We start from the raw sequence: 5,998 nt of genomic DNA on the forward strand, positions 1-5,998 counted from the left end.
TTGACAGAATAGAATACGCCCAACTCTCACAAGAAGAGAAAGGAAAGGGGAGCTACTTACAGGGCAAGGCAGAGAGAGAGGAGGCAGTTTTACCGGGATAATAGTAGAGAGACAGGTTGCGAGAGAGAACTCAGGTGAAGACAGAATGAAAAGAAAGAAAGAAAGAAAGAAAGAAAGAAAGAAAGAAAGAAAGAAAGAAAGAAAGAAAGAAAGAAAAAGAGAAGGAGCCAGAAGATTAGAGCAGATTACTGAGTTAGTTAGTTTGGGGCTAATCAGAGCAATTCAATTCAGAGACCAAGGTCAAAGTCAAGACAATGATGCAAAAAGGCATACATAAGGGACAGTTAACGAACATGAATGATATTTCCAAGAAGTCTAGGGTACACGTAAGAGGCCAAACCTAAGAATTCATGGTGTAAAAAAAGAACTGTAAGCCAAATAAAATAAAAATGATGATGTAAAGTTTACAGAAAACAAAGTAGCCATCCAAACACAAAAGGTATATAGTATCCCATGACAAAAGGAGAAACTCCCGTGACATATTACAGTGAGGATGTAAAAAACATAAAGAAGCGTTCCTGACAGCATGAGAAACTCAGAGAGAAACGCAGACATGTCAGAATTAGCCCAGACTGTTCACCAGCAACCACAAACGCCAGAGGAACATAGAATGAAGTAGTTCATGCTCCAAAAGTAAACAACCGTGAAGTTCCACAGTTGTTATACCCTGCAAGGCTATCATTCAAAATTTGATAGAGAAGTAAAAGTATTTCAAGACAGACCCAAAGTGGAGGGATTCCTGACACCAAAGCCAGCCCTCCAGAGTTCTAAGGGAGGAAGAGAAAAGACAGTGCTCTTCAGGTAAATACATGACCTACCCTAGGAAAACTACACATAAGCAAACTAGCCTTGGGAAAGAAGCAGTCATGCCCACCATAGCAATCCAGCAAACCCTCAAAACTAATACAGGAGAAGGAAAGGAAATACCAACGATCTGGCAAGCCAGAAAATCACCTAACAAATATACAGGAAACAGCAAACCCCTTTCTGTAATAGCTTTAAATGGAAATGGCCTCAACTCACCACTAAAAAGATATGGAATAATAAAGTGGATAAAAACAAAAACAAAAACAAAAAACAAGAACTACCTGCATGCTGTCTCCAAGAATCACATAGCTAGCAAAGATACATGAACGTAATACGCCATGCAGACAAACTTAAGGATAGAGACCACAATCATTTCAATTGATACTGAAAAGGCATCTGACAAGGTTTGACTTGCATTCAAGATTAAAACTCTGGAGACTTTAGAACATACCTCAAAATAATAAAGGCTCTGTGTAACAAATCTATAGCCAGCATTATATTAAATGGGGACAAGGCGAGAGAACTTCCTCTAAAGCCAAGAACGAGACAAAGATGTCCATTCTCCCCCCCCCCTCTTATTTGTTATAGTGCTTAAAGTATTAGCTATATCAATTAGGCAAGTAAAAGGCATAAAAGAGAAAAATAGGAAAAGAAGACAACATTGAACTATTCCTATTTGCAGACTATATGATTGTTTACTTAAATGTCACTATATAGTCTGCTAGAAAACTCTTGGCCCTAATAAGCACTTACTGTGTTTACAGGATTCATGACCACACACATGCACACACACACACACACACACACACACACACACACACACACATGTCTGTATATATATTAAGATTGGCTTGTCCTCAGCCCTGTGGAATACCTCCTGCAGAGATCTGACTCCTCCCCCTCTACTTTTATTCTCTGAGGACTCTCCCCAGACCCTTGCAGGACCCAGCCTTCCTTCCTCAGCCCATCCCTCTGCCAATACCCGGAGGCACTCTCTTCTTGGATACTCGTGGAAGGCCACACTGGCCTGGGAATCCTGTAGGCAATCTTTACTCCCCTTCCTGTTCTTTATTACAAATTTCTCAGTCGAATCCCCAACCCCGTAGCAGACAGCTAGCAGAGGCCTGCAGGGGGTCGTCTGCCCTTTCTAAGTCCACTCCCTGGGAAATACACAGAACCTCTTCACAGACCCAGCCAGCTTCCCTCGGTCCCGCAGACCGTCTGGACACCCCCACATCCAGCCCATCCCATTCCTTTGTGTCAGTCTCTAACACTCAGAGACAGGTTCTACCTGGAGAGAGGGGCAGTGGCCTCACCTGGCAGGGACCCAGAACCACTCCTTACAAGGAAACCCACAGACACATCACTCTCTCCTAAGATCCAGAGAGGAGAGCGGAAAGCAAGGAATGGAACACCACCCAACACAGAGAAGACCATATATCAACCGATGATTCTATTTGTAAGCATCCCCAACTTCAGGTTCCCAGACACCAGCATGAAAACACAAACAGTAACAGCCAGGACACCATACCTCCACTAGAACCCATTCGTCCTACTTCGGTGGGCCCTGAGACAAGCAACAGATCCAAAGCACAAGACAAGGCCTTCAAAGGAGCTATGATGAATACGTTCAAGGGCCTTGAAGAGGATATGAATAAATCTATTCATGAAGTCTATAAAAATACAAACAAGGGCTGGAGAGATGGCTCAGAGGTTGAGAGCACTGGCTACTCTTCCAAGGGTCCTGAGTTCAGTTCCCCGAGACCACAAGGTGGCTCACAACGAGATCTGGTGCCCTCTTCTGGCATGCAGGGGCACATGAAGGCAGGACACTGTATACATAATAAATAAATAAATATTAAAAAAATACAAACAAACAGTAGAATGAAACAAAGAAAACACCTAAAGAGATGAAAGTAGAAGAATCACTAAAGAAAACCCAAACAAGCCAGGCATAGTGATGCTCGCTTTTAATCTCCGCAGAGATAGGTGGATCTCTGAGTTCCGGGCCAGCCTGGTCTGCAAAAGTGAGTTCAGGACAGCCAAGGCTACACAGAGAGACCTTGTCTCAGAAAGAAAGAAAGAAAGAAAGAAAGAAAGAAAGAAAGAAAGAAAGAAAGAAAGAAAGAAAGAAAGAAAGAAAGAGAAGGAAGGAAGGAAGGAAAGAAGCAAGGGAGCAAGAGAGCAAGAGAGCAAGGAAGGAGAGAGAGAAGGAGATCACGGCGACATGGCAGGTAGAAGAGAGGCTGCGGCTGCAGCAGCTGCAGGCACTGAGAAGGCGATGGCTGAAGGACCAAGAGCTGAGCCCCCGGGAGGGGAGCCCGTGCTGCCCCCGCGCAGGATGTGGCCCCTGGAGCGATTCTGGAATGACTTCTTGCGGGACGGGTCCCCGTGGAAGAACATGATCTTTAAGACATACCGGTCCAGTCCCTTCCCCTTTTCCCAAGTACTTACACCTCTGTGGTTTAGTCACTATTATGTCAAGTGTTGTTCGGCTACAAAACCATATGCCGTTGTTGAAACGAAGCCCAGAGTATTCCCAGGTGATACAGTTCTGGAGACTGGAGAAGTAATTCCACCAATGAGAGATTTTCCTGATCAGCATCATTGAAGAGCACTTAAAAACTGAAAAGACTTGCGTAACAGCACAGGTGTGTTCCTAAAGTGTTATGCTTACTGATCTATTTCCTGCAAAAGTAACTAATAAAGCTCATTACTTTCAAAAAAAAAAAAAATTAAAAAAGAAAACCCAAACAGAGGGAAAACTGTAAATGAAAAATTTAGGACGTCAAATAAGAACCTCAGAGGTAAGCCTCATAGTCATGGATCAGTAGGATTAATATAGTAAAAATGGCTATCCTGCCAAAAGCAGTTCCAACATAATTCTTCACAGATCTTGAAAGGACAGTTTGTAGCTTCAGATGAAAACACACACACACACCACACACATACACACACACACACACACACACACACACACCAACAGAATAGCTAAAACAATCCTGAGTAATAAAAGAAATACTAGAGGTATCACCATTTCTGATTTCAAACTGTGCTACAGACTTATAGTAAAAAACAAAATAAAAACAAACAAACAAACAAAAAAAAAAAAAAAAAACCCAGCATGGTGCGGGTATAAAAAAATACAATGGTGGGACTGGAGAGATGGCTTAGAGGTTGAGAGCACTGCCTGCTCTTCCAAATAGTCCTGGGTTCAAGTCCCAGCAACCACTTGATGGCTCACAACCATCTATAATGAGATCTGGTGCTCTCTTCTGGCATGCAGGTGTACATGCAGGCAGAACATTGTATACATAATAAATAAATAAATTATTCTTTTTTTTTTTAATGTCATCATTGGGGGGAAGGAAAGATATGATGATCAATATAATTAAGCTGAAAACCCAGACATAAATGCACACGCCTATGAACACCTAAGTTTGGATAAAGAAGCCAGAAACACACATTGGAAAAAAAGACAGCTTCTTTAACAAATGGTCCTGGGCAAGCTGGATGGCTACGTGCAGAAGAATCCAAATAAATCCTTACTCACCAGCCTGCACAAAACTCAAGGTTGAATATAAGACCAGATACACTGAATCTGACAGAAGAGAAAGTGGGGAATAGCCTTGAATTCATTGACACAGAAAAAAAATTTCTAAACAGAACACTGATAGCACACCACTAAAACCGACAATGAATAAACGGAACCTTATAAAACTGAAAAGCTCCTGTCTGACAAAAGACACCATCATTCAGACAAAGCGGCAGCCTACAGGATGGAATTTTTTTTTTTTTTTTTACCAAATACACATCCAATAAAGGGCTAGTATCCAAAATATATTTTAAAAAAAAAACAAAAACTCAAAAACTGGACACCAAAATCAAACAAACAAACAAATAACCCAATTTAAAAAATGGAGTACAAATCTAAACAGAGAATTCTCCAAAGAGGAAACTCAAATGGATGAGAAACACGTAAAGAAATGTTCAATATTCTTAGTCATCGGAGAAATGTGAATCAAAACTACTGAATCTTACACCAGCCAGAAAGGCCATTTGAGGCATCGTTTGGAAGCCGAACACGGTAGGAGAGAACTGTACGTTGTCCTGCGACCTCCACGCATATGCTGTGGTAGACATGCATACAGACGCATAATAAACAAACAAACGTGGGAAGTAATGACGTTTCAGTTGAATCACCTGCTGTTATTTTTATGGACCCGTCCCTGCGTGTGAGTTGATGTTTCAGTCTTGTCGCTGTCGGTGAACTCTCTCTTCTTTGCCCTGTGTGTCAGCGTTTTGACTGCGACCTGACGAAAAGCGCTCCCTCTTTGGTCTTGTGTGTTTGGTGTTCTCACTGTTTCCTTGTCTGGGTTGAAATCTTTCTTCCTATCTCCAGAACATTCTCTGTTGTGATTCTTTAGAAAATGTTCTCGCTGCCTTTAGAAAAGATTCTTCCCCTCCGTCTATGCCTGTAACTCAACTTTTGGTCGTTTCCGTGTTGACTGTATCTTGAAATTCTCTCCGGTACCTTGTTATTTTATCTTTGTTGGATTACTCCGTTTCCTCCACCCCGTCTTCCAGTTCAGATGTTCGGTTCTCTCTTTGGTTAGTCTGTTACTGAGACTTTCCACAGAGTTTTGACTTCACTTAACAATGTTTTTTCTTCAGTATTCTGCAGCACTTCAGTATTTCTTCTTTGTTTCTCTTCAGTATTTCTGTGTCTTTGTTGGACTCTCTCCCACCTCTAAATTTCATCAGCTGTGTCTTTGAACATGTTCATAAGAATTTTTACTAATTATATTTTCTTGTTATATTTCATTTAAATATTAATTATATTTACTATTTAGATTTCATCTAACTCACTTTCTGTTTGTTTGTTTGTTTCTCTGTGTAGCCCTGCCTGTCCTGGAACTCACTCTATAGACCAGGCTGGCTTGGAACTCAGAGATCCACCTGCCTCTGTCACCTCATTGCTGGGATTAAAGGCCTGTGCCACCACCGCCCAGCCTAACTCAGTCTCATTAGTTGCCATCACCGAAGGGTTAATAACTTTCACAGGAGTTATGTTGTCATGGATTTGTGTGTGTGTGTGTGTGTGTGTGTGTGTGTGTGTGTGTGTGTGTGT

The 5,998-nt window shown here is 41.7% G+C and overlaps 1 pseudogene; it reads left to right on the forward strand.

Moving 5' to 3' along the window:
* Positions 1–353: 353 nt before the first annotated feature.
* LOC129666304 (NADH dehydrogenase [ubiquinone] 1 beta subcomplex subunit 6-like) lies at positions 354–3,487 on the forward strand (annotated as a pseudogene).
* Positions 3,488–5,998: the final 2,511 nt, after the last annotated feature.

This window comes from Psammomys obesus, unplaced genomic scaffold (genome assembly GCF_907164565.1).
Source record: "Psammomys obesus unplaced genomic scaffold, mPsaObe1.curated_primary_1811, whole genome shotgun sequence".
In the NCBI taxonomy this organism is placed as follows: domain Eukaryota; kingdom Metazoa; phylum Chordata; class Mammalia; order Rodentia; family Muridae; genus Psammomys; species Psammomys obesus.